At 31.9% G+C, this 27537-nt stretch overlaps 1 protein-coding gene across 5 annotated transcripts in view; it reads left to right on the forward strand.

Moving 5' to 3' along the window:
• Positions 1 to 27537, forward strand: part of LOC129957204 (RIMS-binding protein 2-like) — a 388720-nt gene that overhangs the window by 35565 nt on the left and 325618 nt on the right. For 4 of the 5 annotated variants that reach the window (XM_056069421.1, XM_056069423.1, XM_056069425.1 and 1 more), the window contains exon 1: positions 3341 to 3540. The exons of the other annotated variant lie outside the window; for it this stretch is intronic. The gene's annotated coding sequence lies outside the window, so the exon portion shown is untranslated. Of the gene's footprint in view, positions 1 to 3340; positions 3541 to 27537 lie in introns of those variants that run through there. 5 annotated transcript variants of the gene reach the window in all.

Genomic DNA, 27537 nt, shown 5'->3' on the forward strand with positions numbered 1-27537 from the left:
AATGAAGCAACATAGTGGAAAAATATCATTCTTCATAAAATGAGTTTTAAAAACACCGTAACTATAGTTTTTAATGAAAGCACCTCAAGAAAAATAATTATAACTCGGGAAATATTTCGAATATTGATAACATCTTGGTATCGTTTGAAAGCTAAAAGATCAGAGAACATTACTAAGCAATAAAAAAAAAATTCGATATTTTGAACGATTTTCGAAGTTTCAAGTGTGTACATACATCTTAAAGCAGGTTTATTTTAATAGCCTTACACCTATTTTGTTGATTATGAACATAAATTTTCTTAATGGAGCCCACTTCTATAATATCATAATGCATTAGAGCAACAGTGTCTTCATAGTGAGGTCTCGGTTTCGGACCGAAGGATCCATGTTCGAAACCCGATGCTACTGCAGAAACGCCACGTAACGACAAATGTCTTTCCGTTGACGTGGAGAGAAGGTTAGAATAAGGATTACCGACTCAGGTGTTGCCCTCCTCAACTGAACATGGCTTAAAATATAATGCAAGACAAATTACAGCTAAACTAAATGAATAATTGTGTCATTTAAAGTGCAACTATTCAGTTCATCTGTTTACATGCTGTCTTAAGCAGTATTCTAATTTCATTTTTAATGCTGTTATAAATACAATAGATAATAAGCAATATCTTTTGTTTTATCTTTCACCATTTGACAAAAAATAACGCCTCATTCTATTAAATATTTGGTGAAACATTGAAAGCAGTTTGAATTTTCTTATCAATAATAAAAAATGCATTGTGAAAAATTTGAAAAAAAAAAACATGCTTTTAGAGGTGCATATATGTATAGTATATGCCTTCCTGCACGTGCACATACCAGCATATACCCACATACGCAAGCGAACAAAGAAGTAAATAAAAGACACCTGCAAGGGGGGGGGGGTCAGATTAACCTTTTGACTACACATTTATTTAAAAAGACTTTTGTATTTGAAGCGCGTTTCATTTTTTGAACATGTGAAACCAGTAGCTTTTACGCAAGAATTCATTTATTTCTTATTATTCAGGTTATATACTGCTACATGATATTGAGATGACTTAAGCCAATTAAAATTACAAAAAAAAAAAAAAAAAATTGAAACATAAATTTAAACAAATATGAAACGTTCTGATACGTCAAATGTACCCAAAGGGTTAATGGAGGTATCAGATAATAAAGAAATATTCTGTCCAATTTCGGAAGTCAAACTCTGACAAAATACAGGACAGGAAATATCCTGGTAACAATTTTCAAGGTCAAGATTTAACATCTATTGTTTTAACATGCCCATTTTGTGAGGCCGCGGTGGCCTGGTGGTAAGGTCTCTTTCCGTGAGCCGTTAGGTTTCAGGTTCGAGACCCGATTCCACCGAAGAACCGTCGTGTTAGGGGTCTGCTGCACGTTAAATCCGTCATGAACAAACGTCCTCCCGCTGGTGTGGAGAGGGGGGTGCCAGCTCAGGCGTCGTCCTCGTCATCTGACCGCGGTTCAAAATGACGAGGTCCGTCCCAAATTAGCCCAAGTGTTGCTTCAAACGGGACGTTAATATAACGAAACCGAATGCCCATTTCGTGCACACATTAAAGCAATAGAGCTTAAATCCCCTGTAGCTAGAAAGATGTACAAATCCGGAAATAAAGATGCTGAAATTCTAAAATTGGTTAAAATTATGGATATCATGTACATGCATCTAATTATCAATCAAGCAGTTTGTAATTACAGTAAAAACTGAATGTTTGGAACTATGTATACTTGTAACTAAATATCATAAAAGAAAAAAGAAGGGGAAAAAAAGAAAGAAAGGAAGAACGATGAAAAACAGTATGTTGTCGATATACTAACATTCCAAATATCCGTCAGATTTTGAATGATATCTGTCTGCCTATGGATAGATGAAAATGAATTTACGAGCTGAAGATGTCTATCTAAATCCCGGTAAAATAAATTTTTGTTAAGCCTCTCGGTATTTTATTTGCATGTATATGAACAAGATTTTAAATACAGCAAGCTAAATGGATGAAATTTGGCTTATATTTTATCATCAAGAGTAGAGAAACGTCTAATTTTTTAAAGGATACCCATTGATTTATAAGCTGACTAGTCAGTCCAGACAATTCAAAAGTCCAAATAGCTAGATATTTGGAATTTCGCTGGCAATCTTTATACCATATTTGGGCATCTATGCAATATTTTGATATCTGTGGATAACAAAAGTAAAAGGTCAAAATTGATTAGTTTAGTTTAGTTATATTGACGTCCCGTTGTAAAGCAACACTAGGGCTATTTAAGGACGGATCTGGTAATTTTGAACCGTGGTCAGATGACGAGGACGACACCTGAGCTGGCACCCCCCTTCTCCACACCACACCAGCGGGGGGATGTTTGGTCTGACGGATTTAGCATGCAACAGACCCCCTTACATGACGGTTCTTCGGTGGAATCGCGTCTCGAACCTGAAACCCAACGGCTCACGAGCCGAGACCTTACTACCAGGCCACCACGGCCCATCAAAATCGATTAGATTTACTATATGTCGAAGCTGAACATAAAACGTTCTAAATTATGGAAGATTCTTAAAAAAGTTGAGGAGAGAACAATCCTACTGAATACACAGCTCTATTACACAGTATTTCTATAATAACTACAAATAGAAGTAAAAAGGTTTTACATTTCAGAATAAAATATTCATCGTGACCGAAATTCATAGCTTCACATTTTAAAAATATGGAAATCAGATATATGCTTTTAAATATTAAGCGATCTGCATTTACAATTAAAATGAAAATTCAGTTATCGATTGATAAAAAAAAATCGGAAATCATTTTTATTCTCAAAACTCGCCTCCGTTTTCACAATGTATCAGACAGAACTATCTACAGACAAGCAAAAGAAAAGGAAAAGAAAGAAGGAAAAAAAGAGTGTTCAAATTTGTCCAGTAAAAACAATCCATCCGTTTTATGCAATAGCCTTCCATAGGGCGAAACAGAAAATATCCTTTCTTAGATTTACTTCCTCTTTAGCCTACTTCTTTTCCCCTCCCATCTTTTTTATAGGTAATTTAAGAAACGAACAAGTACTTCTCTATTATCAACACAGCCGATGAAAAAAAACCAAACAATACTCAGCTCACAAGAACTTGCGTGAACCGAAAATAATAAAAAAAAATAATAAAAATTTATTTCAGCGCCATCTATGAAGACGAAATACAACTATTATGATAGGATTTTCAACCAATGAAATAAGTTCATGAAGTTTCGGCGAGTAGAAGCACGTTTGGAAAGTATCACTCGAAAAAGTGAGTTCTTTACGGTCGTATGCGAAGTTCGCGTGTTGTGTTTACTAAATCGAAGCGGCGTGGCTGTGAGTACGGGAAATATTGTCAATAAAAAGGCTCCTATGTATATGCGCTGCAAGTACTGAGCTTACAAATGACTTCCGGGTCAAATTGGATATTTATTGAAAAGCTTTATGAGAAAAGAAATACGCTTTTGGATTAGACTGTATTGACTGGATTCTCAGCTGGTAAGTTTTTACTGAATAAGAATTCTTTATAATAAATATGACAACCTAAGAAAATAAATTTAAATATGAACCATTTTTATGTTAACATTCTGATTTTTAAAATGTATTAGCTATAAATGCGAATATTCCACTTTAAAATGTTGCTTTTGTTAAAATATTTTTAATAAATGTTGTGTCAGTCATTAAAATGTGACGAAAATCGCATGCAATTAAATTTCTTTTCGAATAATTCTGCGTTATTTTAATCTCGGAATTCTTTAAAGTGAAACATTTGCTCTAGTTTATAAAGCAACATTTTATTTAAAGAAATTATACTTATTTCTAAGTATAACAATTATTGTACAGTTAAAATTTAAAGGATGTATTTTTAAAAGAAGCATTCAACATCTTTACAAAACAAAATGCAGTGAAAATATCTTGAATTAACATAATTGCTTTATAAAACAAAACGTTCTACGAATGCCCTAAACATGTTCTCCGTAAGCAATGAAACCATTTTGACAATGAAAATTTTCTACATGAATGTAAATTGTTAATTAAACAAATGTAATTATTATATTTTAAAAATATTAAATTTCATATACTATAATTATTTACTGAGCTCAAAATGAGTTAAACGCCTTTGCCATATTTTCTTGTAAATAAAATTTGAATATTCTGTGTATGCGAAACGCCGGTTTAAAAATAATTTTTTAAGAGTATTTTGTATTAAAAATGCGACAGTCATAACAACACAGGAAAATTTTGTTCTAAAAATTGCACTTTTTACATTTTGGAATCGTCTTCGAATTATTGTAGGAAATGTACTTGATATATAATAAGAAGATATTAAAATTTTAATTTTGATGCTGCATATTAAGCAAGAAATCGAGTATTTTTACAAAAATAGTTTGAAAATTTGACTTATTTGTAATACTAAAACTTGACAAATATGACCTTTACACTTTCTAGTGTAAAAATTTAAACAAAAAAAAAGTCGATAATCACCATAAAATTCGACCTTAGGATTTAAAACAATCTGCATTTTCGAACCTGTGGGGGAAAAAAGAATTTTTCGGAATTATCTTTGTTTATGAATACAATAATTTGGAACGAATTAAACGGATAAAACTTGCGATGTGGTTTTTTACTTGCAATGTGATTTTCAATTTTGGAATAAATCCGCCAGTGAAAAATCGTTCTCCTCCGTATGTCCGTAGTAAAAGTAATTCAAAAATGCAGCTTGCTAAACAGATGCAACTTGGTATATAGCTGTTTTACTAAAATTTATGTAAATTTTTTTTTCATCAGATCCGTCAATGGATTATTTATTGATTAATATAAGCAGTCATGACCGTTATACTTCTATAATAAACTAAACTAGATAAATAAAATTTAACATAAACTTTTGACATCAAAATTGAAGATGTATGTCAAATTTGGGTTTCAAATGTTGTATACTCGTTTAATTCCGCTGTGCTGCGAATCTAATTAAAGCACTGTACTGCATGCTTTTTGTTTGTGTAAGTATAAGTTGTATTTGTGATAAAACAATTCCTTAGAGTCTATTATAATATATTATGGTTACAATATATTGCGTTTTATTAGGTTTTTATATAACGATGTAATATATTGTGGTTAGAGGTCTTAAAATAGCGACGGAAAAAATTTTAAAAATGCCTTTTGCAGACATAAGTTTAAGGCGACAATATTTATTAAAATTTCAAACCGAATTTGTTCTATATATTCTAATTATTTTTCTTAATAAAAATAGGGGGGGGATCTATAAATATTTGAAAGTAGGATAACATTTAGACCACAACCAGATAATCCATCTTTTAACATCTGAAAAAATTAAAATTTTAATTTAAAAGAGCGTTTTTATTATCATACATGATTAAAAGCAAATATATCATTTGAAATAACTTTCTGAAATCTTATTCCCGTCGAAAAATTTCCCAGCTTTTAAAACTCATAAGTTTGGAATGACGATAAAGCTATCTCATGTTTTTGCTTTTTATCTAAATATTTGTGCCGCACTGCCTGTAAACAAATGTTTAAGCTCTAACAAAGATTAAAACTAAGATTACTATAACGTGCTCTTTTACTGATATTAGGAACGGTATTATAAATCGCTTTAAAATTTTGATTATTTTATGTAAATTTTAATTTCCAATTAAATTTTTGAATTTAAATTTGATAAAGGAATTATTAAAAAGATATAAATGCGAACTGTTTAGAAAACTTTTATAATCGAGATTTTGATAAAAATGAATGAAATTTCACATTCTTCAAGGTTTATATAATGATTGCAAGTTTAGAAATAGCTATAATAATTTTCTTAACAAGTTAATGCAAGTAAAATGATAGACTAGTTTCTATTGTACACTTTTATACCCAAATTTTGAAAATTAAATATTGAACTCATATTACTTAATAAAAAACACGGGCTATGATGGCCTGTTTTTAATGTTTTGATTCCTGAACTGAAGTGTCTTTAGTTCGATACCCGATTTCATCGAAGAACCCCGTGTAAACGAGTCTAGTGTACCTAAATCTTTCGGAGCCGAAGGTATTCCCATGGAAGGTTAAAGAGAAAAGCTTAGGTGCTCTGATCGACATCTGAACACATTTCAAAATGACGTAATCTGTCCCAAAATAATCTAGCATCTTATAAGTTTAAACGAGCAATTCTTGTGTACATATAAATTTATTTCGTGTATCTTGGAAACGGCTCTAACGATTTTGGATAACATATTTGGATAAGGTTTTCCTTCTTAAGTTTATCTATATAGTTGCCTTTCCTGTAAAAGCGTGGTTTTATACAAAAAAAAAAGCATTTTTTATAACTATTGGAATAAGTATATTCAACTTCTGCTTCGAAATGTGGGCAGTGCAGTCAGTATACTGGTCAGAGCAACGTGAATGACGCTTATATTGCGGGTCCTCGGTTCGAATCGCGCTTTCTGGTTTATTTTGTAGGTATTTATATTTAATATTTTGCTTTTTAAGTTTATCTGTATAGATATGAAAAAACGCGATTTTACACATAAAAAGCATTTTTTAAATAACTATTAGAGCCTTTTTCAATGTGCTCTTACGTTGACAATGTCCTATAGCGCCATCTCGGACCCGATTTCACCATGGTAAAACTGTGTGTAAATACAAAAAATGTGAATACTAATTATGGAATGAATACTATAATATGGCAGATTGTTTCAAATAACATTTTAAACTGAGTGTATTCATGATTTTTTCATTTTAAGGACCAGTTTATATGCAGATAAGGTTACTCAAACTCGGTCTTCCAGATATTTGTTTCAAAAAGGACTAAGCTAGTACAATATATTAAAGTTGCTGCAGGCTTCTCCGAAAAGTATTTTTCTTCAGAATTTGGTGTTTAAAATTTTTCTTCGCCTCTGTTGTTAATTTATTTTTCGATTCTTTTCCTTAAGCCTTCATTCTGATCTCATTTCTTATTACTTATGTCGCCACCTTTTTTTTTTAATTCCTTTGTTCTCAAGCGAGTCCATTAAAAGAATTTTATTTATTTATTAGTTTTTCTAGCTTTTCTTATTCTTTTCGAGGTGAATCCTTAGGGAGGGATCTAATTTTTGAGGGTTATGCTAGTATTTAAAGCTAAAACTTCAATGACATGAATCAAACTCAAATCAAGTGGGACCGCGGTGACCTGGTGGTAAGGTCTGGTCTTCAGGACCGTAGGGCTCCAGGTTTGAAACCCGATTCTACTGAAGAACCGTCGTGTAAGCGAGCCTGTTGCACTCTAAATCAGTCGGAGTGATGGTATGGTGTGAAAAGTTTGTTGAGGGAAGGGGAGTGCCTACTCGGGTGTCGTCCTTACCATCTGCCCACGGTTCAAATCTACAAGGGCCGTTCCAAAATAGCCCTAGCGTTGCTTTAAAACGGGACGTGAATGTTATTAAACTAAATTAAACTGAACAAACTCAAGATAAATCTCGCAAGTTGCAATATGCTACAACTTGCCCCATAGCATAGTTACGGACATTTTTGAAAATTATTAATAATAAAAAAAATACTGATATTAGGGGGGGGATGGACTGTTTTTTAAAACTTAATGCTTAAGTAAAATATATTATTTAAAATGGAACACATGTTCACAATCTCTCATTACCCATTTCGACTGGACAATAATTGTGCTAATGTTATAGGGCCTATCATAAGAATTTTGTAGCGAAAATTGTGATTAAAAATTTAAAAACCACTGCGTCAAGTGTATGTTACAATTTGCACCCTATTGCATTTAACCCCGATCATCCCTTGCAGGTAGATGTTGAAGTTATTTTTGTTTTAAAAATTAAGTTTTCAAAACCATAATTGAAACTGTGCTATACAAAATCAGATTAAAATGAAATTTTAACATGCCCTCAGATTTTACCCTCTAAGAATGAATAAGCCTAGATACAATCAATTTTTTAAATTTTCATTTTCCTGTTCGTTTGCATCTATTTATCATTATTTTATGGAATTTTATCTCTATTTGGCGATTAAATTGGCGACTTTTATCAGGATTTCAGCTTTACATAAGCGTTTAAGCATACTAAGTACACAGTGAAGCTTACTAAAGTTTTAGGGTATTAAATTAGCGCTGCAATAAATTTTCTTTGTGATGATTTTAATTTGTTAAAAACTTGATAATGTTGCGAGAGGTTATTGCATGCGCCTTTCTCTATAAGTTAGCTTACTTCTAGGGATAGCCGTAACAGTGCACGCATGCGCGGGTTACCTTTGAATACATTTCATGTCATCTTAGGGATTCGATTTCAGGACGCGGCATATTTGTTAGTATTATGCCCTTTAAATCTAATTCCGAGGGTGGAATATCTCCGCATAGGTGTGGTGTAGAAATTTGGAGAAGCGTCGTTTGCTTAGATATGTAATATGGCCATTATTCAAATGAGATCCTACCCACATTACCCCAGGGTTTGTTTCAAAACGTGTTAAATGAATGTGTCTATCTAAATCTCATAGTATCCTTTTTACTTGAAACAATGGAGGTATCTACATAAAAAAATATTGCCAAAGTCTGCATTTAATTTTTAATTATTTATTCAAGGAACGTCTAAATGAAGTAGCTTCTAACATTATGCCAGAGAAGTGAAAAAAATTGGGAGAGATTCGAACTTCTATTGTCTAATTTGTAAAATTTATTCTTAATTATATAACAGTGATAACATACCGATAAAAATATACTTAAATGTGGCTTTTTATAAATTCACGGACATCAGTGTATTATTAAAAAAGTATATTTAAAATATTTTAAAAAATTTATTAATATTAACGAAAAAAATTATTCAGAAATAAAATATTACTGTAAAGCATATATTTTTAATTTTAAAGTAGAATAAGAATGATTTTTATGCAATAATATGCATCGATGTTATTGAAAATGTCAAAATTATGGTTAAATTTTAATTATAAATTTAATTAAAGTTTTGACAACCATTTTCTCGAGAGCATCTGCTATTGAAAAAAGTGATTGCATATTAAATTCTGTACTTCAGATCCAACAGATTACTCAGTAGAACGCTTTGAATTATTTTTACTTTTTCGAAAACGTAATATAGAGAAAGTAGTATACATTAAAAAATTAGAACTCGAGATTTTGTCGAATCTTCACGTTTTAGACCTTGATTTCGAAAAACACATTTTTGGAAAATGTCTGTGACAAAGATAACTCAAAAACTATTTGAGCTAGACAGTTGAAATTTGGTATACAACCTTTATACCAAATTTGGTGATTTCTATCAAATTTTGAGCAAATTCCTTTCTAAGTCTGTCCGGCATTTCGAATATGCGTTAACATGATAACTACAAAACGAAGAGAGCTAGATGGAAAAAATTTGGTGCACAGATTTAAAATCTATAGTGTAGACACTTTTCAAACTTTGAGCCAAATCTAATGAGGAATTGACTGTTTGTCTGTCTGTACTTTTAGAAGCATGTAATCGCGGCAACTCAAAAACGCAGCGATTTGCAAATATCAAATTTGTGATTACAAGTGTAATTTTGTAACAAATATTTGCTTCAATCAGTTGAATAAATGCCTCTAAAATACAAATTCGATTTTCGGTTACTATTAACAACATGGCAGAGAAAATAGCCAAAAAATTCGCCTAGGATGGATATTGGATTCAGTAAAAATGTTAAACTTACGCCGAAGTTTAATATTTTGTAACTATTGTATGCCAATGCTGAGTAAAGCATTCTTTAGTATAACATCTTTATTAGAATTTATGCTAGAAAGTTTTTGGAAGACCACTTTCGCTGATTTTTTTTCAACATGTCGTATGGCGCAGGTCGTTGGTCTATAAAAATTATAAGAAAAGACTGAAAAGTAAAGAAGTTTTCATTTATTTAAATAGACACGAACAACTGAAAAAGTAATTTCGTGTTTTAAATAAATTCAATGCTGAACTTATCGTGCAAAATAAATAAAATAAATCTCCGAAACTAATTTAATGCATGCGATTACCATTCGAAAATTCATACTGTTGCGAAAATAAAATAAACGCAGCTTCTTCATCATGGGAATTTCTATTTAAGCAGAAACTTGCGCATTATAATTTTATTCCGCAGATCCAAAACAGATTTTGGATGTGAGATATGTTTTTGTAATCGAAATCGTCACGACATGGCGATGTCTGGGGAAGTGATGTGCGTGCATAAAATGGCTGGCACGAAAATTGAATCTGCTATTAGTCCTGAGTTTTTATTCCACTCAAAAGATTCCATATATTTCTTCTTTTATTAATATATGTTTTCTGTTTTCATTTTCTGGGTATTACGAAAAGAACTTGCATTGTCGAAAAACTTCCAAATCCAGATTTTGGATAATTTCCTCATTTTAGATTTCTACGGGTCAATTTTTTAAAATCATGTGTCTTCAAAATTAAAAATACAAAACTAAAAGCATCCGCTCAAATGAAATTTAGTGTGTTTATAATACCAAAATTGCAAGGTCAAATTTTTAAAGAAATCTGTTAAAAAGAATCCATCTCTTTTTGACGGTGTAAATGATTAATTTCAGCATGTGCTCCTTACATCAATAATATTTTTTTTTTTTTTTGCAAAATTATATAGTAGCTATACTATATCTGCCGGTTCATGTGTACGTGAAACGATTAAGCCCAAAAGGTGGGCAAAGCAGCTAAATAACTGAAATTTAGTAAAAGCAGTCATAATACCAAATTGTAGATATGTTTAAGGTTTTAGACCGAACCGGTCAATCAACAAAAATACCGATTCTGTAAATTATATGACGAATGTAAACATGACGAATGCGCGCGCTAGAGAGAGAGAGGGGGAGGGAGAGGGGGGAGAGGGAGAGAGAGATCATTTTGATAAGTGTACTAGTTAATTGGCAGAAAAGATCTAGGTCCTGCTTTAACTCGACCGTCAACAGGTTTGCATCTGTTTGTTTGAAAATTTGTTATGCATTCCAACTCAAAGAAATTTTTCTATTTTCTTCGGCATGTATTTTTATTGATGTCGTAACAAAAAAATAATTTATACAAGAATGCTGTAGACCCTTATAATGATTTCAGTGTTTGGTGCCAGATTTACTGTGGACTTGTCACTAAACATATAAATCATATTGATCTCAAAGTTTAACATTTTATTGCAATTTTATTAATACTGATAAAAGAATTGTTTTACATTTATGTTAATGCTGATAAGAGCAAATGTTTAAGTGCAGTTTCGTTAATGACTAACTACAGATATGTTCTTAATTCTGTTAAAAGAAGGAATCGAATTTTTCAATACTGATCAAAGCAGTCGTTTTAATGTCAGTTTTAATTCTGATAAAAGTAGATATTTAATTATGTTAATACTAAATGTCTACTTTTAGTAGAATTTTAATTGCAGTTTTGTTAAAAAAAAGAAAAGAATAAAATTGTTAAAAACAGACTTTTATTTATAACTTTGAGAATAATGATTAAATAAAGATTTGTGTGAATAATTCGCATTCTTCAAATAAAAATCACAAATTAAAACTTTATAGAATGTGATAGAATGGAGTTTTTTTTACAATGTAAAGCAAATTTTAGGATCTCACTTGATTGTCTTATTATAGATAGCTATGTCTGCGTGTATAGTAACTTGTAATTATGTCTATCATTAACCTATAAATGCTTGTACTTGGAATTCATTATATAACATAGATTAAAGTCACAAACATAAAATTCATGAAATGTACTACAATAGACAAATTAACGTCAACCAAGTTGTGATAATTTATAGAAAAGTACGTTGCAGTTTCTCGTCTGTACGAGGCCTTTTGTTTGTCATATCAGTTTCCTGATATAAATCCGGTGTTTTTAAACCAAGGCATTAACTAAACTTGTAAGTATGGGCATTTTTAGTATGGCAAATCCAAAAGAAAGGTTTAAAATTCATGCCATAAAAGAGAAACCCCCGCAAGTATTGAAATACGTGTTTAGTTAAGTATTGAAACGATTTAGATGCAATATTTCTGAAATTTGAATTAAAATTTAAACTGCATTTTGACATTTTCGCAATAACTTCCGAAAATATTAATTCACAAAATGGATTGTCTTTTTAACTACATAGTGCGAATATTCGTGCGAATTTTTGCAAAATTTGTTTAATTTCTAAGAATATTTTACATTTTTGCATTGAAATTCAAACCGTCCTTATTGTTTCATTAAATATTTAATCGTTTGATTTTCTACCATTGTTGAAAGCTAAGAAAGAAGAATTCTCTTTAATACCTGCATAGTTTTCAAGACAAAAAAAAAAGTACACAAATTTCAAGGCATAATACTACAAAATTTTGAAGATAGATGAACTAATTATTTAAGTCTTGAACAGTGCTGTGATTTACGGGACTGTCCCCATTAAAAAGGTCAATGCGCACAATAAATAGAATTTATGATGATTAAAATAATTTAGGCTTTAATGCCAAATAATTTAGTGGAAAGCCCAGTGTGTGTGTGTGTGTGTGTGTTCACGCTCTACAGGCCAGGCTATTGGACCTACAGCTACCAAATTTGGTACATGTATACCTTAGAGATCGGGAATGTGCACCTGGGGTGCCTTTTTTGAATTTTTAATTCGAATTTTAATTATTAATTAAAAACTAACTTTCCCGCCAAAAAATCTACCATTTTCCCCACCGCCAAATGAATAAGGCTTCAGTTTTTTCCCCCAACAGTAATGAGGCTAGGGTTAACATTTTTTTTACCGATTATTTCAAACAATTCTGTTTATTTTCTTAATGTTTGATGCATTTAAAATGAAACATTGTTAATAAATCGATCTGTTCATGATGAATCTGAGAAAATTTTGTAGAAAACTTCTTCAGATATTACATAAATTAAGAAAGATATTCTTTAGTGCCCATAAAGTTTAAACACTCAGTGACTCTGTTATCAGTAATCATATTATAAAAAAATGCTTTGTTTCAGTAAAAAAATATTATTATATTAATTGCAGATTAATTCTTTCCACTTTAATTTAAAGCATAAATTCTACGGGAACTAACAGGAAATTAGAGATACATATCACGTTATGACTGAAAGCCTTTATAATATTATGGGTGAATTATATGACTATCAAAATTTGAAGTTTTAAAATATTTAGATGAAGAATCTATTAAAGTTGGAATTGCGTAAAATATTTAATTATTAAAATTTAAACGAACATTAAGATTGGCGAACCGCGGCTAGTAACCAATATTCCTGGTGAAACACCTGGTCGCCTGAGGCGACTAGTAAGTAATGAGAACAATTTTTGTGTTACTCATGTTAGTGTACTGAACAGAGATGCTTGCATAAAGCTTTCGTTAATACTCGCATGAATTGTTGTTCCATAATTAAAAGTTGATATGAGCTACAATAAAATAAAAGGTAAAATTTGGAGAGATCCTTATTTTTAAAATCAAAGACCATTTGATGTTTTTATGGAATCCACTTGTATCTTGCTAAAGCATGATATAAATGTAAAATTAAAAAAAAAGGGTTCTTCTAATTGATTGTGTTACAAAAGTATTTTTGGTGAAACTTGTCAACCTTTGCAAAACTTGAAAATGTTGTAACTTTTTTTTTCACACCTGAAAGTTTATGAAGTTTTTGCCGAATTTTCGAGATTTAGATTTCACAACATCAGATATAACTGCATTTTTGGAATAATTATACGGTTCTATGGGCACGATAACACACAACCGCTAAATTAGCTGGAAGAATGAATTTTGTAATGCGTCCTTTAAACCAATATTTTAGGTTTCTATCAACTTTTTGGAGAAATCCGTTGTGGAGACATCTGTCCATCCGTCCTAATATGAATCAAAAATTAATTCGATTTGAAACAAGATGCATAGTGCACAAAATATACTAAATTATGTGAATTAACTTTGATTTACGAATCTTTGAATCAAAATTGTATCCTCTGAATTGCCATTTTTGATTGAATAGAATTAGAAATTTGGATCGTTTGGTCCAAAGCAAGATGTCTAAATATATGATCTATTCTTTCCACTGCGCTCTGAATTTAAAACCTAAACGTTTAAAGTTTCATGTTGCGAAAGGTATGCGAGAAATATTCTTATTGATTAAAGCTATCATTTAATTTTTTATGTTCAAATTTGCCACTGATAAAGAGTCGAGTGATTTTATATTTAAGTCTTACTAATACATTTTGATCCGCTTAAGTAAAAGTAGATAATTCTAACAGATATATTCTTTTAAGCGTAATAATCGTTATACTTACGCCAAGTATTTTGGTTGTATATATTTATTAATAGCAAAATATTTAATAAAGATAATGTAAAATCTATATACTTAAAATAATTAGAAAAATATTCTTTTCTAGACATAATAAATAAGCATTTAACTCTGACAATCTGTGAAAAAAGAATTTTTTTTTACAAAGGCGAGAGAATTGAGAACTAAGTTCAGTAAAAATTGTGTTGGGATTCAAAATGTATATGTGCGTTAAAATAATAAATGCCTTTTATTTAATTTATTTTCTAATTTTTGTCTTTTTACAAAATTTAGAAACCAAAAATGCTGTCGATTTAACTTTTGTTAGCATGAGTATTCTAAAAATTCTGATAACTATAAAATATCCCTCAGATTAGTGGATTATGCTTGCAAAATTTTGAGAAATCTCTTCAGTGAGCGAGGGCAGCGGTGGCCTGGTGGTAAGGTCTTGGCTCGTGAACCGTAGGGTTTCAGGTTCGATACCCGATTCCACTGAAGAACCGTCGTTTAAGGGGGGAGGGGTCTGTTGCACGTTAAACCCGTCAGGGCCAAACGTCCTCCCGCTGGTGTGGCGTGGTGTGGAGAGGGGGATGCCAGCTCAGGTGTCGTCCTTGTCATTTCACCGCGGTTCTAAATTACGAGGTCCGTTCCAAAATAGCCCTAGTGGTGCCTAAAACGGAACGTTAATGTAACTAAACTAAACTCTTCAGTGAGCGAGCGACTGTGTTTTTATTTACGATAAGTCGCCTCAGACGACCAACTGCTACTTCGGAGTTAAATTAGTTAAATAGTTTCATTTAAAAAGTTATATCTAAACTTTTTATGTCCATGATTCGATCAGATTTCCAGACATTAATACTGTATCATTTCAGTTATTTTGCATATGCTCCGTTCGTTGTGTGCATGTACATTTTTAATGGAGAAAGTAAAATACCATAATGCTATTAACCCTTTGCAGTCGGAAAGATAATTCGATGCATTATTATTCACCTAATACATGGGTTTGTTTATTACACAAAAAAATAATTGAATGCAACTGTTTTGAGTTCCTCCGAAAAATGAGCCTGCATCTTTTTAACATTCTGTAGGTATTTTTAACAATTAAAATTATATAAATAAAAAAATGGCAATGATGCACCGTCTTGAACGGTGACTGAGAAAAGACATTTGAGGTGTAAAGGGTTAAAAACTTAAGTACGTTTCATCTGTTTTTTAGTTTTCACAGTATTGCAATTCCAATTTTTATACTTTTCTCAAATTGCTATTATTAAACTATCTTCCGCAAATATCAGCCGAATTCCTCTTCTTTAGCTTTCTACAGTGGGAGAAAACCCGATCAAATAATTTATGAAATAATAATAAAAAAAGGTTTGAATTTCAGGGCAATAAAATAATCTATTGTAGGAAATGTAATTTTTTAAAAATTGTTAAATTTCAACAAAAATTTACACGGCAGTTAAACTGATAAAAAGCAAGACGTTTAAAAGACAATTTTTTAAATTTTAAAGTAATGTAAAATTTACTTTTGCGCTATAATATTTTCAGATATTATTGCAGAAATATGTCAAAATTCAGTTTGAATTTTATAAAATTCCCTTCGAAGTATGTTTGACAAATTTGATAACCGTAGGCTTAGCTTATAGAGCACCCACCGCCTTGCATATATACACAATACTAATTTTTACTTTCTCGTAAATGAAGCACAAAGCGTATTGTAATCATCAAATAAATTCTAACTCGCGATTTTTACGAATCTTATCGTTTTAAATTTCCCTTTCGCACGCGTTCTTCGCAGTTTTCAATCTCTCAGCATGGTTTGCAACCAACATTTTATGTTCTTGATGCCTACTTACAACCTCTGAGTTTGTCTGTTTGTTACAGAATATCTTGTATTGACGATCATCAAATATTAAATATATCGATATACTTTTACATTCTCATGTACGATGTGTGGAGAAAATATCTTAATCATAAAAAAAATCTAAGATTCATTTCCTTGAGTGAAAAAAAAAAAACATTTTTGAAAAATATCTGTATGTGTTAAAGATAACTAAAAAACACTTTGAGCTGGACATGAAATATGAGATATGGTCTTTACACAAAATTTGTAATTTCTATTAAATTTTGAGCAAATTCTATTCAAAGGAAGTCTAAAGGAAGTGTCCGGCTGTTGGTATATAAGTTAATACGGTATCTATATAGCGAAGACGGTTATATGGGTGAAATTCGGTACACAGATATAACATCTTATAGTGAGTGTGTTGCGATTTTCTACTGAACAGCCCGGTTTTTAAATACAATATTTTTAATCTGCACAAACACAGCTACACTATAAAATTTACCAAAAAAAACCCCACAAAGACAAGTTAAATTAAACAGTATGGTGGTGGAATTCCACCGTTTCCAACCAAAAACATTCGGTTAGCGCAAGAGTTGCGCATAGAAAAAAACCCGACCTCAGGAAGCAGGTCTCCCGTTCAACTGCTTGTCTGTAAACGCCACAAGGGGCTTCTGTAAAACGTCACAAGGGGGCGCTCTCTGCTCAAGGGGAAAAAAGAGGTGCTACAATCTATAGTATAGACACCTACCAGATCTAACGTGAAGTTGAACGTCTGTCGGTTCTGTACTTTCAGAAGCAAGTAAACACAACTCTAAAACGCAGTGAGTTAAATATTTACATATTGATATGTGAATATGTGGTTACTATGTTGTTGTAATTCTGTGTTAACTAATGTCTTTAATCGAATGGGGAAAACGCGCCAAAAATATATATTCTATTTTCGGATACTAGTAATGGCATGCCATTAATTAATCGCCAAAAAATTCGGCAAGAATTACATGATAGATACGGTGTAAATACAAAATTTACGCCAAGGTTCAATATTTCTTAATTATTGTTAGCCAATGCCACGTAAGATATTTTCTGACTTATCCAAGGTTCGTAATTCTTTACGAGAAGCGGAGAATAATACTTTTAGAAGAGAATATGTCAGAAATTATTGTGAAAAACACTTTCGCTAGTTTCTGCAAATATCGAAATCTTGCATTTATGAGAATACATGTATAAAATTTAATTTATTGAGATATAATTCTTGCAAACAAGACTTCTTAATATTTCTAATTTATATCACACTGTGTATGCCTAAAATCAAATGGTACCACCATTATTTTTCCATAAATGATTTCCTCTAAACTTGTTGCCACAAATAGTTTAAAAATGATTCACTAAAATTATTTTCGACTTTTTGTTAACTTCGAAAATACCTTTTTGAAAGCAAACTATTTTTAGACCATCAACAAGACTTAAAACACTATCTATTAATTAAATGTAAGTTTGAGTATTTTGTTATTTGACTATTTATAAAAAATAATTTTGTTTATCATAACATGAGCACAAATAAATATACTAAATATTTACTATAAAATTTTTGAAAGCGAACGTTAAAAAAATAGCCGTTGAAATTTGCCATCAACGTGGATGCCAACACACTGCTACAAATTCATTAATTGAAAATGTGTGTAATATTTTTCTTAAATGTCAATGGAAAAGTGTAAACAAATTACAAAAAAAAAACAATTGATTATATTTCCATTCGACGTGAATGGCAACGCGAGTCTCTAAATAATAAAACCATCAACTGAAGTTAGGTCATTCGCAGCTGCTTTTATTTAAAACAAGAAAAAAAAAATTGGGATAACAATGTTGTCGCCGTATTCCGAACTGTTTACATTCAAGTTCAAAACAAGAAAAAAAGTATGACGGCTCAATAAATAGCTTCGATTGTCTTTGTTTCTTAAGTGGACTCAAAATAGCACATTCGAAAAATAAAAATGTGTCATCTAATCAGATACCAGAAAAAAATTAGATCGCTGAATTGTTAAGCTGTAGATTGTCTCTAGTAGATTTGCTCGTATAGATGGATTAATATTTTATTAATAATATTTCTTATCTGATTATCATAGATTAAGTAAAGTTGCAGTAAAAAACTTCATAAACATTGATTCTGTGCTTAAAGTATAAAAAAATTATTTGCTGCATATTTCTGATATAAATATATAACAAAACGTTTTATTTCCTTGAAGTGTTATATTCTAATACTCAAATCAAAACTAATCACTAGAAATGAAGATGTAATTCCAAATAAAATAAAATAGATAAGAAAAAAAATGAAAGAAAATATTAGCAATATTCTACAACTGAAGTGAGAATATGTGAACTAAACCCCTCAGGCGATCAGCTGGTTCGCCAGAAATGTTTTTTTCCCCAGATAAATTGTTTAGATATAATATGATTCGCCAAATTATCTGTCATTAAAGAAACATTATTTTAGATGTCTTACGGAGGTCCATATTTACAATATGCAAAAATGTTCTAGTCTCGTAAATATAATTAAAGTAAATGTCCGGTTTATTTATCTTTTATATTTTGAGATATTGCAACTTCACTTTATCATTTTTTTCGTATACATAGTATAGAGAATGTATAATAAATACCAAAAAATTCGGACACGAAATTTTGACGAATCTGAAAATTTTAGAACTCCCCTAATTGAAGAAACACATTTTTGGAAAATGTCTGTCCCTCTATCTATGACAAAAATAATTCAATAACGCTTTGAGCTAGACGATTGAAATTTGGTATACGGTCTTTACACCGAATTTGTAGATTTCTGTCAAATTTTGAGTAAAATCTATTCTGTGGAAGTTCGTCTGTTCGAATATAAGGTAGCACAAGAACTACAAAATGAAGAGAGCTAGATAGATAAGATTTGGTACACAGATTTAACATCTATAGTGTAGAAACCTGTCAAATTTTGAGCCAAATTCAAGTACAGGTTGATTGTCTGTCGGTCTGTAATTTTAGAAACATTTAAAGGGATAATTCAAAAATGCAATGACCTAAATGCATCAATTTTGGTATGAGATTTTGTGACTACAAGTGCAGTTTTGTGTTAAATGTCTTTTCAATTGGTTGAGAAATACGTTTCTGAAAAAGAAATTTGATTTTCGAATACTATTAATAGCATGCCGAGGTTTAATCGCTATAACACTTCCCAAGGATATAATATTCATTAAAAATGCTGAATTCGCACAAAAAGTTAATATTTTCGTAACTATTGTATGCCAATACCGAGCGAGGCGTTCTCTGACCTGTCAAGTTTATTAAAGAGAAAGGAAAAAGTTTGGGGGGGGGGGGTTGTCTTGTCATTACAGAATCTTTCTTCTTAAGCTTTCAATAATGGAAGAAAATAGCACGATTAAATATTTGATGAAAGAATGCAAACATATGAATCTAAGGATAACAATCTATTAATTTATTTTTGGAAATTTATTTAAAAAATATTTTTTAACTGCCAAAATTCAGAGAATTCGCTCTACTATTAAACTGGTATCATCGAAAAACAATTTTTTGAAGTTTCTAAACGATATAAAATTCATTTTTGTGAAACAACATTTTCGAAAGTTGTGGGAAAACTTCAAAATTCAGCTTAATTTCTAATTAATTAAAATTACAGTTAAAATTTTGAAAAAAAATTGCTCCATGATAGTATTTCCAACCTCCAAAGTACATACGTTCCAAATTTGGTAGCTGTACGTCAAACGGATGGGATCATTGGGCGCCCCCCTTTCTCCTATACACACTCATTTTTGTTAGATATTAACATCAATATAAAGCAATAAAGCATCCTTATAAAGATTTCAGCTCATTGACTTTTGCTACAATCAAATAGAAAAAGTTGTAAATAATATGCTAAGTTTAGGTCCCATAATTAATTTTGATCCATGCTTAAATTTATTCCCACAAAGATAAATCGTATATTAGAAATTAGCCAAAAGACCAAAGAGGCTGGGATATTTGTAACTTCACTCCTCCAGCGTTACATGCAACGGTAGCTTTTCTATTATTGATTGAATTATTGATATTTGGCATAAAGCGTACCATTAGAAGATCCTTGTCCCTTATTTTCGAACGCAAATATTAACTATAAATTTTCTACAACTATATGAATTAAACTAAAAGTATATTAAGAGAAAATGGGGTTTTCTGTTAATTTTTACTAGAAATTTTAAAATCTGTATAGGAAGAGCTAAAGCCCGGATGTAAGTCACGTGCCCGAAAGATGATGCAACAGACCATAGCATGCACTGACGACATGTGAAGAGTTTTGCATTTAGCCTTTTCTTCGATCGATCGCGACAGAAGTTCCATACCGATTTAACACTTTTGGAATACAAACTTTTACAACGAAAATTCTTTAATATTTGTCTTAGCTTGTTAGAATTATCTCATTCATATTCTTATAATGTATGTATAATGTATTCTCTTAATGTATAAATAGAATAACGTTGCGAATGTATAAAAAGATGACATATCTGACGGATTTGTTAAAAATTGAAGACATTTGCACTTTTCACGATAAAACTATTTGACAATTTACATTTATTTAATTCTATGTTTCTCTCTATCTTCTAAGAAGAGTAAGAAGTACGCAAAATGTAAATGCTGTGATAGTTAAAAGATTCGACTTCGAAATTATGGTAAATCTCCGTTTTAGACCACCGTTACATAAAACATACTTGGGGAATTACGTCTATCAGTTTGTGAACAACAGTAGTTTCAAAAATGCTTTGAGTTCGACGGATGAAACTTAGTATACGATTTTACTATCAAATCTTGATTGAAATCAACTCGCAATAAGTTTGATTGCCCAAATACAACGCTTTAAACTAGATGCATAAAATTTGATTAATGGTTTTCAAATTTTGAACCGAATCCATTCCGAGAAAGTTTGGCCAAAAGCAAGGGCCCCAGTAGTCTGGTGGCAAGGTCTGAGCCTCGGAACCGGAGGGTTTCAGGTTCGTGACCCGATTCCTCCGAAGAATTGTCGTGTAAGCGGGTCTGGTGCACGCTTTAAAACCGTCCGGGTCAAACGTCCTCCCCTCTGATGTGGTGTGGCGTGGCGTGGCGTGGAGAGGGTGTGCCAGCTCAGGTGTCGTCCTTGTCATCTGACCGCGGTTCAAAAGTACGAGGTCCGTCCCAAAATAGCCCTAGTGTTTCTTTAAAACGGGACGTTAATATAACTAAACTGTCCAAAAACCAATTAACACATCTATAAAATCTAAAGTCTAGATGGATAAAATTTGGTACACCGATTTAGAACCTAAAAAGTAGATTCGTATCATATCCGTCAAGAAGTTGCCCGTTTGTTTGTAATTTAGTGCTCGTATAAACGCGGGAACTCAACGGAACCTCTTAAATAAATAAAATTTGATATGCAATCTTTATTTCTAAAATTGTAATTCTTGCTAAGTTTCGTTTCAATTCGGTTGATAAAATAAGTGTTTAAAATGCCTATTATGGAGTGTAAAAGTCTTATTTGTAGGACTGTGAACATAAAAATCTGAGAACTGGTAACACTCATATCTATTATTCTATATATCAATCATTCCTATCCATTATCATAGCAATCATATCCATTGGGTGAATAGTTGATTCATCATCATATTTGGCTAAACAGTCCAGGGTGGGCCAGTGCCTTCCTCTGAATTCTGCTCCACCGCATTCTATTTTTGATACTTGTGCGCCAGTTTCTTTCCTGGATAGCAAGGAAGTCTGTCTCCACTGACACCATCCATCTCATTTTGGGTCCACCCCTTTACCTACTTGTTAGAGGTTTATGTAAAATAATTTTATTTAAATATGGAATCATCATCCCTTCTAAATATGAGCCGCCCAGTTCATCCAATTTATTTTTATGAACTTTATAAAATCTATAGGCAGCCAGATATTATATAGTTCAAAGTCATATCTTCTCCGAACATTTGAAGGATTGATTATTAGGGATTTATCCCCTTGTTAAGGAGTATGCAAGAAAATTTAGGGGAATTCTAGTTTAGTTCTCACTTGCATAATCATGACAAACGCAGAGAATTCCAATGACAAAAAGATCAAAATCTAAATTTATAAAATGCTGAAGTGCATGAAAAAAACTGCTTTCATTACTGTTTTGTTCAATGGCAACAATCAGTTGTAATCAAACCACTTTGCAAACATTTCAAACTGTTTTTTTTTCAGCTACACTTAATTCAACGCTTCGCTTAGCTACTTCATGGAGTTGCAAACTGTTATTAGAAATCATCTCATCCCCTGCAAAACAAATTGCAAATGACAATACAGATTGTCTAACCGAACTGTTCATGAAGAATTTAAACTCTGTTGCAAGTGCGAAATTTTATGATTTTTTAAAAAAAATATAAATCGACATACCTGACTAAAAATCTAATATATAAAGAAGTAAAAAAAGTATTTTAGTAGCTTATATAAATTAATTTTTCTCTTTTGTTTATATGGCTTTAAATATATATTTATTTTGGGATTTGTAATGGAATGTCCATAATGTATACAATACACTCCCGACTTTCCGGTTTCTGTACTATCCGACCTAGTTTTCTTTTATCCTAATAAAATAAGGAAAGCATGGTATTGGTATTTTCAAAAACTAAAATGTGTATGTTTTGTTTCTTATCTTAGAGTTACCTTTTCATATTTGTGTAATCATTTATCAGTAAAAAGTAAAATCAATTTGAGTCAATTTTTTTAAGAACTAGGCCTACGATTTGCGTTAATGTGCTGCTTGTTTCCTGCATTTAAGTTAGGTTTACAGAATTCATGTTGAAATGTGAACAATTAATATCCTTTTACTTACTTTTTCCGCTAATAAATTCTTGAAACGTGCAGTGCAGTATATAAACATATATAAATTACCAGTACAGAGCCTTTTATTTTAACTCGACACATTATCGTCAACGGCTTCTATGATTCACTGGGCGGCGGCTGCGTTTACATAGTTAATGAAGGGCTTAGCAATTAATAAGAAGTGATAAAATACGAATTATAACAGTTAGTTTTGGTATAAAATCTTTTTTTTTTCTCATATTGGTGGGCAAAGAGGTCATAGAACATCGGCCAATCCGGATTTTTTGTTATCCGGCCTGCGCTTCCGCCACATTTTCCAGGATACTTGGAGTATACTGTACTTGAGAAATAGGTATGGTTTTCATAATTTGTAACTAAATTAATATGACGAGCGAAAGGTTGGTCGCCACATGTCTGAATTGCTTTAGCCCGGAACAGAATTTGCGAATTACGCATCTGATAATATCACAGACCAAATGAGCGAATATATTTTTAACCTCTCCCTACATTATAGACTTTGCTGAGGTACTATATTCGACTATAAGTAGCCGCACGGCGATACTCGTGCATGATAAATGTTTGAGAAATCAAAACCTAAAAAAATCCACTACAGAGTTCACCACCCCTAACCATTGAATCTGTTTAAAAAAATTTAGTTTCATATCAAACCTCTTGACTTCCAGATGTGTCCTAAGTGGTCACCTGTTTCTCGCCACTATATTTTCCATGCAAATCGAAAAAATTCTACTTCACTTTAAATTTTCGAGGCAGAAAAATATTGTTACGAATCTGCGATGCGGCTTCCCAGCATAGTCAGCTCCATAGGAGGTCCCAGAGCTTGGCGACAAACTTGGCGACCATTTGGCGACTTTGGCGCCAAAATAGATTATACCCGAAACATCGAGAATTTCCCGATCCGTCCAGTAGGAACGGAGATACGCCTCGAACGTTCCTGATTGGTTGAGAGGCTTCTAGCCCCGCCTCCTGAGACCTATAAAAGGAAGCACCCGCAGCTGCCGGGCAGTGGTGAGTCGAGTGGTGAACCAGTGGTGAATTGAGTAGTCGGAAGCGACAGAAAAGAGTCGTCGTAGTTGTGAACCGACGGTGAATTGAGTCGTGGACCAGTGGAGTCGAAGAGTAGTCGGAAGCGACGCTGAAGAACTCGTCTTCCAGGGACTAGCGGAGCAGCGACGGAGTAGAGCTGCTGTTGTATGCTGCACGTCTCGGCTGAAGATAATCGTCTTTTGTGCTGTATATAGTTGTCGTCTTTCTGCTGTCCTGTGTGCCTTCGTGTAAATAAATATTGTTGTTTCATTTTCTACTGCTGATTGAGCGTTCTCCACACCATATAACTCCCACTATCCAAACGAACCCCGAAAATTCCGTTACAATATCGATTGAATTTTTGTGTCCTTGTGTCGATTTAGAAATTGATCATGAGTTATTGACCATTGTTAACATGGGAGATAAACATGATATAAAATATATGTCGCTATTTCTAGAAAAATATTTTCTTGCTTTAGTGCTGCTTTGTAATTTAATTCAATTTATATTTGAAACTCAACGGAATATTGACTTAAACTTTCCGTTGATTCGAACGCACTAGTAATCAAAACTTGCTAGCTGTTGCAAAACGGCGATTAGCAAATTAGGAAGGATTTTGTTCCCACATAAAACTTTTTTTAACAATTTATCGCGATTCTTTCTTGGGTTTTGGCACTATGCCAAATTATCTTTGCGGGTGAAATTTTCCGTCTTTGATTGCTTCAGTGAAAATAAAATCTTTCAACTCGTCTCTAAAGTAATGAAATAAAAATCAATCAGTGAAGGCATTTTGATCGAAATTGTTGTTAATTAGAAAAGAATGTTCAAAATATTACCGCACAGAATTGGTAAAATATAATACAATAGTAATAATAATATAACAAATAGAATGTTGGATGCAGACATTTTATATTTAAATTTTTTAGTGAAAATTGAATAATTAAAAAAAATTCTTAATATTCAATAAAGTATGTTTGAGGTATTTTACAAGTCACTTTCTTTTATAAATATATATTTAAAATAATTATATAAATATTTTTAATATATCTTGTTTTTAAAATACTATAAAAATTATAAAATAATTCGTTCTAGCCCCATACAGATTGTTCTGAAAATTTGAAAAATTCGTAATCATATTTTCAGAACTATTTACATGAAACTAGGACAAATTATTTTATTGATCTTCGTTCATTTTAAAAATGTTATATTAATTATTTTTATTTAAATAATCATTTTCTGCTCATTATTTTTTTGCGTGGAAAATTTTTCAATCGATTTTAAATTAACTTCCCGATGAACTACAGCTACTACTACCCAATTTGAATAAAGACCAACAGACTGACAAGAAAGGGAATTAATAAAAATTTTTAACGAATTAAGGATACCGAGTTATAGAGTATCAGAGCCGCATAAACGAATTTGGTTGAAATGTTCAATTTCATTGTAAAAATCAACTAAATGTCATCCATCTAGCTTATTGTTTTTGATCTATTGTATTGTATTTACAGACACAGATAGACAAATAAATCCACAAATAGTTCTTTTGGACACAATGGGGTGGATAACTGGAAGATTAATCAAAATCTCGGCATAATATTTTTTGACGATAGCAATAATTTTTTCACTTCTAATTTTTTTAAAAAGAAATGTGTCTGTGTATTAGCTTTCTAAAAGATGAGCGATTGATCCATAGCTACCTAATTCGGTTAGAACATTAAGAATGTGAATATGTGCGTATACATGAATAATTTTTTCAGAATTTAATTAGAATTTGAATTTAAAAAAATAAGTGACATTTGTTGTAATTCTCGACAATAATGTTGTACATAATTTTTTGCACCATTTTAAAACTAAAAAAAATCAGTCGTATTTTTAAATGACCTACTAATTTAATTGTCCTGCAATTCTCCCCCCCCCCCTGAATTATGGCAGTTTTTACTTTTTCTTGTATGTTGTATAGAGAAAGTATAATAACCGTTAAAAGATTCGAACTCGAGATTTTGAAGAATCACCCCGTTTTAGACCTCCCTGTATTCTGAAAACATATTTTTCGAAAATGTCCACCTATCTGTCTGTGACAGATAATTAAAAAACACTTTGATCTAGACAGATGAAATTTGGCAAATAGTCCTAATAATAAATTTGTAGATATGTCACATTTTGAGCAAAATTCGCTCAAAGGAAGTCTGTCTATCCGGCCGTTCGAATTTAATTTAATACGATAACTACAAACAGAAGAATGCTAAAAGGATAAAATTCGGTACGAATAGAAGAATGCTGAACGGATTAAATTCGGTACGAATAGAAGAATGCTGAACGGATAAAATTCGGTACGAATAGAAGAATGCTGAACGGATAAAATTCGGTACGAATAGAAGAATGCTGAACGGATAAAATTCGGTACGAATAGAATCATGAACGGATAAAATTCGGTGTGAATAGAATCATGAACGGATAAAATTCGGTGTGAATAGAATCATGAACGGATAAAATTCGGTGTGAATAGAATCGTGAACGGATAAAATTCGGTGTGAATAGAATCGTGAACGGATAAAATTCGGTGTGAATAGAATCATGAACGGATAAAATTCGGTGCGAATAGAAGAATCGTGAACGGATAAAATTCGGTGTGAATAGAATCATGAACGGATAAAATTCGGTGCGAATAGAAGAATGCTGAACGGATAACATTCGGTGCGAATAGAAGAATGCTGAACGGATAACATTCGGTGCGAATAGAAGAATGCTGAACGGATAACATTCGGTGCGAATAGAAGAATGCTGAACGGATAACATTCGGTGCGAATAGAAGAATGCTGAACGAATAACATTCGGTGCGAATAGAAGAATGCTGAACGGATAAAATTCGGCGCGAATAAAATGCTGAACGGATAAAATTCGGTACGCTTAGAAGAATGCTGAACGGATCAAATTCGGTACGCTTAGAAGAATGCTGAACGGATCAAATTCGGTACGCTTAGAAGAATGCTGAACGGATCAAATTCGGTACGCATAGAAGAATGCTGAACGGATCAAATTCGGTACGCATAGAAGAATGCTGAACGGATAAAATTCGGTACGCATAGCTACTTAAATATAATTCGATATATAGGATTAACATCTATTGTTTAGAAATCTCTCAAATTTGGAACCAATTCCAACAAGACATTGATTATCTGTCAGTTTGTAATTTTAGAAACATGTAAACATCATGGCTCAAAAATACAATGGCTCTAATATATCAAATTTGGCTGCAATTTTATAAGTGTAGTGCGGTGTCAAATTTTTGTTTCGTTCGTTTGAGATAAACGGATATAAAACACAAATTCGATTAACCGCATGCCAGAGGTGAATCGCCAAGTAACTCGCCAAGGATTACACAATAGATTGAATAAAATTTCTAAATTCTTGCCAAAAGTTAATATATTTACTGTACGCGCATATCATTCAAGGCGTTTTCTAGGATATCGCATTTATTAGAGAGTATGCGAGAAATGTTTTAGGGGACTACTC

The sequence above is a fragment of the Argiope bruennichi genome, chromosome 11 (genome assembly GCF_947563725.1).
Source record: "Argiope bruennichi chromosome 11, qqArgBrue1.1, whole genome shotgun sequence".
NCBI lineage: Eukaryota > Metazoa > Arthropoda > Arachnida > Araneae > Araneidae > Argiope > Argiope bruennichi.